Source organism: Triticum dicoccoides, chromosome 6B (assembly GCF_002162155.2).
Source record: "Triticum dicoccoides isolate Atlit2015 ecotype Zavitan chromosome 6B, WEW_v2.0, whole genome shotgun sequence".
Taxonomy (NCBI): Eukaryota; Viridiplantae; Streptophyta; class Magnoliopsida; order Poales; family Poaceae; genus Triticum; species Triticum dicoccoides.
In genome coordinates, this window is record NC_041391.1 from 277430233 (window position 1) to 277439817 (window position 9585).

Below are 9585 nucleotides of genomic sequence, written 5' to 3' on the forward strand. Positions count from 1 at the left end.
AGGGTCCAGGGCGCGCCCGCCCCCCTAAGCGTGCCCCTGCCTCATGGGCCCCTGGTGGCCCCCTCCACTTATTCCAGCACCCACACACTTCGCCTTCCTCCGGAAAAAATCACCACACAGCTCAAACTCATGTTCTAGCTCGTTTTGCTGCGATTTTCGATCTCCTTGCTCAAGGCTTCATTCACAAAACTGCTTTGGGGGATTGTTCTTTGGTGTGTGAATCCTCCAATGGTCCAATTAGTTTTTGTTCTAGTGCTTTATTCATTGCAAATTTTTACTGCCTAGGTGACCCTGTTCTTGAGCTTGCATGTCAAATTTATTTGGTCCCAAGTAGTTCTAATGCATGATATAATCTCTAGGCACTTGTGGGAGTAGTTGCTATCAATTTTGTTGAGTTTAGTTCACTTTTATATTGAGTTATTAAAAAATTCAGAAATTTTCAAAAAATGATGAAGAGATTATTGAGGGGCTTGTCGGTGTCAAAACCGGCGGATCTCGGGTAGGGGGTCTCGAACTGTGCGTCTAGGCGGATGGTAACAGGAGACAAGGGACACGATGTTTTTACCCAGGTTCGGGCCCTCTCGATGGAGGTAAAACCCTACTCCTGCTTGATTAATATTGATGATATGGGTAGTACAAGAGTGGATCTACCACGAGATCAGAGAGGCTAAACCCTAGAAGCTAGCCTATGGTATGATTGTTGTTCGTCCTACGGACTAAAACCCTCCGGTTTATATAGGCACCGAAGAGGGTTAGGGTTACACAGAGTCGGTTACAATGGTAGGAGATCTACATATCTGTATCGCCAAGCTTGCCTTCCACGCCAAGGAAAGTCCCATCCGGACATGGGACGAAGTCTACAATCTTGTATCTTCATAGTCCAGGAGTCCGGCCAAAGGTGATAGTTCGGCTATCCAGACACCCCCTAAACCGGGACTCCCTCAGTAGCCCCCGAACCAGGCTTCAATGGCGATGAGTCCGGTGCGTAGATTGTCTTCGGCATTGCAAGGCGGGTTCTTCTCCAAATCATGTGTACCTGTTGAATAGCGTCCGGCTTCTCGTAAATATTGCGCTCCTTGGCTTCCACGCCCAATAATGGCCATCTTCCACGTGTTAAACGAATGCAAAAAAGCCAAGGTATTTTTACATTTACCCCCCTAGCTGCGCAAATGAGCTGCCTATAAAGGAGACGGGGATTTAGATCCGAATCACACCATCCTCCCTTCGCGAGCATTCATCAGAGCGCATCTGACAGAAATCCATTCCATCATGGACAGTCACGCGTGGCTCCTCCTCTCGCCCTCCCAGCCCTCAGCCTGGAGATTGGGAGAGATGCTCCGTCCCGCACAACGAGTTAGTGACACTCCAAACCAAGGGATTTCTTCCCCCAGCCTTCATGGTTCCGGTTCGAGCCGGACTCGCCACCTATAAGGGCGGAAAGCAAGCGGAGAGCGTCCCCAGCCCCTCCAAAGGAGAGCAGGTATGCCTCGTCCCTTATTTGATAAGAGGGCTCGGGTTTCCAATTTATCCGTTTCTCCGGGGGCTCCTGGAGTTCTACGGCCTCCAGTTGCACAACCTTACGCCTGCCTCCATTTTGCATATCGCAGGCTTCGTGGCCCTTTGCAAGCTGTTTTTGGGCATCGAGGCTCATTTTGCGCTGTGGAAGAAGTTGTTCTGCCTTGTGCCCCGTTCTCAAGAGGGGTCAATATATCAAGTGGGCGGAGCCAAACTATGGCGCATCGCTGGGACCGGATATCTATCCGGAACCCCGAAGAAGGCGTCCAAAGACTGGCCTTCGGAATGGTTTTATATAGAAGATGTCCCCCTGCCGGACCCTGTTCGGATCGGCCTCCTTGAGTTCAATGATGCTCCTTTGAAGAAACGCCTAAGCTAGCGTCCACGGAGCCCTCAGAAGGAAAATGACAAGGACTTCCTTTACCTGATGAGCCGAATTAGGTTGTTAGCTCATTCCGGACTGACCATGATTGGGGTCATGGCCACATGCATTATGTGGGGGCTGCAGCCGCTCCAGTATAGAGGCCACCCCTTGTGGGATTTCAACGGGGAGGATGATGCCACCCGCTGCGGCCGTAAGGGGCCGGGATCGGTCGCCGATCTGATGAAGATCTTTTCCGCATTGTACAAGGGAGAAGAGGAGGAATTTCTCCGCGTCAATCCGCAGGACGGATTTTCTATGTACAATCCTCCAAGCTGGGTAAGCGGACATTTCTCTTTGCCCATCCGATCCATATTCCCATAGTCAAGTATCTCATTTTGCGATTTTGACGCAGGAACTGCGCCAGGCCGTAAAGGATATAAACAGCCCGCCTCCACAACCCGAGGATCCGGAACGGTTCCTCGATCCGGCCTCCCAAGAGGATCCGGACATATCGGTGGAGCTGATTGATGGGGTATTTCACCAACTGAGCATCGATAATGCCTTGGTCGCCATTACGGCCGATTACCCCGAAATACTTCCGGCCTCACAGGTAACTGAGACCGAAGTCCCAATACTTTGAAAATGACCCATCCGTGCTTATTTTTAATCACCATATACCAATGGTGTTTCGCAGGGGAAGTCCTTGAGGCGGAAGGCCGAGCCTGCGATGACTAGTCAACAAGGGACAACAAGGCCTAGCAGGCTGAAAAGGAGTGCGGTCCGGATTGAGACGCCGGCGCAACGGTATGGCGTGTCATCTTACTCCCAGGTTTTATTCCCGGAAGGCATACTAACACTTGTGCTCTTTTCAGGAAAAAGAGCGCTCGCCGGACTGTATCCGGAGAGGTTTCCCATCGAGCCTCCGTCAGCCAGGCTCCAACGCCAGGTCCAGAAGCGGAGGCGGACACGAGGCGTGCGTCAGACGCTCCTCCAACAGAGGAAGCCGACAGGTTATCTACCACCAATTCCGAGGTGGAGAGTGCCATGAATCACAGGCGTCGCCGGACAGTTCTTCGCGACGCATGTTTCTCCCCAGAGGCATTGGATGCCTTCAATTCGGGAGATGCGCACCTCCGTGCTGCTCAAAATGGTCTAGCCAGAGCCACGGAGCAGTATGTAAAAGACATACGGGTGAGAAAATTTGACAGTTATATATGCCAGTAGCCCCCGAGACTTGAAATAGTTAGAATAACTGATTTAAGGATCATTTATTATGCAGGATCTTCCAGAAAAGAATACACAACTGTCCCAGGAGCTAGATGAGTGCAAAGCCCAACTTGAGGCCGCACTAGCCGCGGCAGGGGAAGCCAAAGAGACCCCCTCTAGTAATTTATGCTTCAAAAGATAAGTAGTTTGTGAAGTGCGGCATGTGTATAAGTCTGACAATAACATTGCAGATGGCGTCGGGGTAGATCCGGACAAGCAACAGCTCTTGCGCCGGTTAAAGGCCGGCGAGAACGTGCTTACGAGGGTGAGGCAGGAGAAAAATAATCTCCAAGATGCCAACACCCAGCTGGGTGAGGAACTAAAGGATGTTCGTGCCCAACTGTCTGACTCCGTTAAGGAGAATCGGCGGCTTCGACGCGGCATGTTTAGTAAGTGCTTGAATGAACTTTGAAAAAAGAGTTCGGCGAGGAAGTTGACTAACAGAGTTATGTCTGTAGGTATGCTCACAGGTCGTCCTGTAGAGGAAATGCCCGGTTCTACAGGTGACCTTCTTCCCGAGCTCTTACAACTGCACGAACGAGTTCGGCAGGTGATGAAAGGCGTCGCCCAGGCCTTGTGGCCATCTGTCTCCCTGCCCGAAGGCCTTGGAGAGCTTGCAGAGAGGCTTCAGGGAGCGTGGCGGCGCTTCTGATTATGGAAGATATCGGCCTGCAGTCAAGGCCCCAGGGAGGCCTGGGCCATGGTGAAGACGCGGTACATGAAGGCTGACCCAAACCACATGGCCGAGGTCGGACTTGTGGGGCCCGATGGGAAGGAGATCCCTGTGAGCTTAGTGTATGGCCAAGTAGAGTTGGTCGCAAAGTATTCCCAGCAGGACTGTAAACTAGACAGCCTATTAGATGGCATTGAAGAGGAATACAATCAGTCGAATTGACTATGTAATTTAAGATGACATGTAAAATGCCTTCTAACCGGATTGTAGATCGTTTGTCATAGCGGACCTTTTCTCTTCAACCTCGGGACCCAATAGTCTGGAGTGTGTCCGAATACCCTCGCGGTTATATAAGAATCGGGGCATGCGTGGAGACCAGACGTAGGAGTCATTAGTGCTTTATCAGACAAGTGCCCAACTAGTTATGTTATATTACATGGTTAGTAAGAAACATCTTCCAGGGAGAATAGTTCCGTTAGGGGTTCCTTTCCCTGGGAGGCATGCCCTAAAGTGCATGTCCGGACTGCGAAAAAAGCAGAAAAACATCTGGGGGCAGATAAATAAATAGGTAAGAAATCGTCTTTTAGTTCACCGACCGAATATTCCCTTAAGAACGCTAGCTTTCGGCTTCACCCAGTCTGAGGTACACATCTGGCTGACCCAGCAGTAACAATCGCAAAGGTGCTCCCTTTACCACCTAGCCGAACAATCGGGAACGTAGGGGTAAGCACAGGAGCCAGGCAACCAAGTGTGACACATGTGTTGGGCATGAAGCCCGTATAAATAAGCTTATGTTAAAGAAGACCCCAGGTATAATGAGCGCGGATAGCGCGTCAAGTGTGTGCGAACAAAGCGCGAATGAGCCTTCAAAGGCTGTAAGAGAAAAGGAGGGAGAAGGGGAGAAATATAAGATGGCTACCGTATGAAATATAGACGGAGGAAGGAGACGAACTCAGGATCCGGCGCTAGGCGTAGAATCTTCGGAGACGGGCTGTTCCATGGGTTTGGCTCGAGTCGGTTATCCGATGCATTTCGCAGACGGTACGCTCCGCCGGTCAGGACTTGGTCAATGATGAAGGGACCTTCCCGTTTGGGCTTGAGTTTGTCCTTTTTCTTGTCCGGCAGGCGTAGAACTAACTCGCCAACATTGTAAGTTTTGGCCCGTACTTCTCTGCTTTGATATCTTCGAGCCTGTTGTTGATAGAATGTGGAACGGGCTTTCGCCATGTCATGCTCCTCCTCCAAGGCGTCCAAACTGTCCTGCCGATCGAGCTCGACTTCTCTTTCTTCGTACATGCGCACGCGAGGTGAGTCATGAATTATATCGCAGGGCAAAACTGCCTCTGTGCCATATACCATAAAGAATGGTGTGAATCCGGTAGTGCGATTCGGCGTGGTCCGCAGCCCCCAGAGTACGGAATCGAGCTCCTCTACCCAGTGTGTGTTAGATTCCTTGAGGGACCGCACTAGTCTGGGTTTGATGCCGCTCATGATTAGACCATTTGCTCGCTCAACTTGACCGTTAGTTTGAGGGTGATAGACTGAAGCATAGTCGAGCTTGATGCCCATGTTTTTGCACCAGAGTTTGACCTCGTCGGCCGTGAAGTTCGTGCCATTATCAGTGATGATGCTGTGGGGGACGCTGTAACAGTGTACGACCCCTGATATGAAGTCTAGCACTGGTCCGGATTCGGCCGTCTTAACAGGTTTGGCCTCTATCCATTTGGTGAATTTATCCACCATGACCAGTAGGTATTTTTGCTTGTGGGTTCCTCCTTTAAGGGGTCCAACCATGTCAAGCCCCCAGACCGCAAAGGGCCAGGTGATGGGTATAGTTTTGAGGGCAGTGGGTGGCATGTGGCTTTGATTAGCAAAGAGCTAGCAACCGACGCATCGTTGGACTAAGTCCTGAGCGTCTGCCCGGGCCGTCGGCCAGTAAAATCCTGTACGTAAGGCCTTGCCTACAAGGGCCCGGGCTGCGGCGTGGTGCCCGCCGAGTCCGGCATGAATTTCGGCCAGAAGATTCCGCCCTTCCTCTTCAGAGATACACCTTTGAAGGACTCCGGTTGTGCTTTTTCTTATAAAGCTCTCCCTCGTGGACCTTGTAGGCTTTAGATCGCCGCACTATGCAGCGGGCCTCATTTTGGTCCTCGGGAAGTTCCTGCCTAGTTAGGTAGGCTAGGAATGGTTCCGTCCATGGGGCGATGACTGCCATTATTACATGGGCTGAGGGTGTTACTTCGTTGGCAGAACCACCAATTGTGTCAGAATGTTCGGTGTCGGGCAGTGCAGTTGGGTCCGGATTGTTATTTCTGGACTCCCCCTCCCATAGTACGGATGGCTTAAACAGCCTCTCTAGGAAGATGTTGGGAGGGACGGCATCACGCTTTGTGCCAATGCGTGCCAATACGTCTGCTGCCTGGTTGTTATCCCGGGCTATATGGTGAAATTCGAGCCCTTCAAACCGAGCTGACATTTTTAGGACGGCATTACGATAGGCTGCCATTTTCGGATCCTTGGCATCGAAGTCTCCATTTATTTGGGATATCACGAGGTTCGAATCCCCGCGCACCTCTAGGCGTTGAATGCCCATGGAGACTGCCATCCGGAGACCATGTAGAAGGGCCTCGTATTCGGCTGCATTGTTGGAGTCCGTATACATTATCTGGAGTACGTATTGAACTATATCTCCGGTTGGGGGCATCAGAACGACGCCAGCCCCCAGACCAGCCAACATTTTGGAGCCGTCGAAGTGCATGGTCCAGTTGGAATATGCATCGTACTCTTTAGGGAGTTCGGCTTCAGTCCATTCGGTGACGAAGTTGGCCAAAACTTGCGACTTAATAGCTCGCCGTGGCTTATAGGTTATGTCGAATGGGGGGAGCTCAATGGCCCATTTGGCAATCCGGCCCGTCGCATCGCGGTTGTTTATAATGTCGTTAAGAGGTACTTCGGAGGCTACTGTTATCGAACACTCTTGAAAGTAGTGTCGCAGCTTCCGGGATGCCATAAACACCGCGTACGCTATCTTTTGATAATGCGGGTACCGTGACTTGCATGGAGTTAGGACAGTGGACACGTAGTAAATTGGTTTTTGAAGGGGGAACTTGTGTTTGTCCGTTTCTCGTTCGACAACGAGTACCGCACTTACAACTTGATGAGTTGCCGCGATATATAATAGCATTGGTTCGCCCATGTTGGGCGCGGCCAGGACCGGGTTTGTTGCCAATATGGCTTTTATTTCTTCGAGTCCGGCCGTGGCGGCATCCGTCCAATCGAAGTGTTCGGTGCGTCGGAGGAGGCGATAAAGGGGTAATGCCTTTTCTCCCAAACGGGAGATAAAGCGGCTTAGAGCCGCCACGCATCCAGTCAATTTTTGTATTTGTTTGAGGTCCTTTGGGATATCCAATTGTGACAGAGCTCGGATCTTGGCTGGGTTTGCTTCAATTCCTCTACCGGATACAATGAAGCCCAAGAGCTTTCTGTCTGGTACGCCGAAAACGCATTTTTCCGGGTTGAGCTTGATGTCATATGTTCGGAGATTATCGAATGTGAGCCTCAAGTCGTCTACTAGAGTTTCGACATGCTTGGTTTTAACGACCACATCGTCTATGTATGCCTCCACTGTTTTGCCGATCTGGTTTGCCAGACATGTCTGAATCATGCGCTGATATATTGCGCCGGCGTTTTTGAGCCCGAAGGGCATTGTGTTGAAGCAAAATGGGCCGTATGGGGTGATGAATGCCGTTGCGGCTTGGTCGGGCTCTGCCATCTTAATTTGGTGGTAGGCGGAGTATGCGTCGAGGAAGCACAATGAATCGTGTCCTGCGGTAGCGTCGATAATTTGATCGATGCGGGGGAGGGGGAAGGGATCCTTTGGGCAAGCCTTGTTAAGGTCCTTGAAATCGACGCATAGGCGCCAGGATTTGTCCTTCTTTGGTACCATCACCAGGTTTGCTAGCCAGTCCGGATGTTTTATATCTCTGATGAATCCGGCCTCCAATAGTTTGGCTAGCTCCTCTCCCATGGCCTGTCTCTTGGGTTCGGAGAAACGCTGAAGAGCTTGTTTGACTGGCTTGAATCCTTTTAGGATGTTTAGGTTGTGCTCAGCCAGCCGGCGTGGGATTCCTGGCATGTCTGAAGGGTGCCAGGCAAAAATGTCCCAATTTTCGCGTAGGAATTCTCGTAGTGCGGCATCTACATCAGGGTTTAATTGTGCCCCGATGGAGGCCGTTTTTGTAGGGTCCGTTGGATGGACTTGGAATTTGACTATTTCGTCCGCCGGTTTAAAGGAGGTGGACTTGGATCTCTTATCGACTATCACATCGTCCCTATTCACTGTGGAGCGCAGCGCAGTGAGTTCCTTGGCCGCTAGGGCCTCGGATAGTGCCTCAAGGGCTAGTGCGGCTGTCTTGTTTTTGGCGCGGAGTGCTATGTCTGGGTCACTAGCAAGAGTGATGATTCCGTTGGGCCCGGGCATTTTGAGCTTCATGTACCCGTAATGGGGTATAGCTTGAAAAATTGTGAATGCCTCTCGCCCTAATACAGCGTGATATCCGCTGCTGAACGGGGCCACTTGGAACGTGACCTCCTCGGACCTGTAATTATCCGGCGTGCCGAACACCACATCCAGTGTGATTTTTCCTGTACAACATGCTTCCCGACTGGGGATTATTCCTCTAAAGGTTGTGCTGCTTCGCTCAATGCGGCTCCAGTCTATTTCCATTTTTTTGAGGGTTTCCTCGTAAATGAGGTTCAATCCGCTGCCACCGTCCATGAGTACCTTCGTAAGGCGAAAGTCGTCCACTATTGGACTGAGGACCAATGCGGCTGGTGCTCGGGCTGTTCGGAATTTAGGTTCGTCATTGGCATTAAAGGTAATAGCCGTGTCACTCCATGGGTTTATTGTTGCTACTTGGTAGACTTCGGCAAGGCTGTGGAGTGTTCGTTTCCGCATATTATTTGATGCGAAAGTCTTGAAGACTGTTAATACCGTACTGGTATCCTTGGGCTGGTGCTCTGGAGTTAGAAGCTCTTCGCCACTTTTGGCCACCTGTCGTAGTATCCAACATGCTCTAAGGCTATGAGTTGGAGTGGCGCCCTCTGTACTATGAATTTTGGAGGGTCCATTGAGCCATCCTTCCAGTACGGTTCCATGCCCTATAGAGGGTTTTTGCTTTTTGGTATTTAACCCAGGTGCCTGGCGATGATGCACCCTTTTATTTCGGACTGGGGTTGTATTCAGGGCCGGATTGTCCCAAAAATTGATTTCAGATTTCCAGGCGCTTTGCATCGCACAGTACTTTCATACTATGGATGCCAAGTCAGCGAAGCGTGTAATTTCACGACGACTTACGGCGTTGAGGATTCCCTTGTCCGTGCAATTATTGCAAAAGAATGAAATTGCGTCCTCCTCACGGCAATCCTTTATCCTGTTCATGACCAGGAGGAATCTGGCCCAGTAATGGTGTACTGTTTCTGCGGGCTCTTGCTGGATTTGGGATAGATCGCTTATGTTTGGGTGGGCGGGTGGAATTAAATTCGGAACCCCATCCAATCTAAGACTCAGGGGCCAAGAAGTTTCCGAACTTGGAAGCTTGGGTTCTTGGATGTCGTCCAATGAATCTAGCCCGCTGCCTGACTTTAGGTTCAGGGCTTGAGTGACGTCCTCCCCTCTGCGGGAATCCGGCATGAAGGGATCGGGAATCCGGACATAGCTAGTCCTTAAAATAGAGGAAGGGTCGCCGTATTGTTCCTCAACCATGGC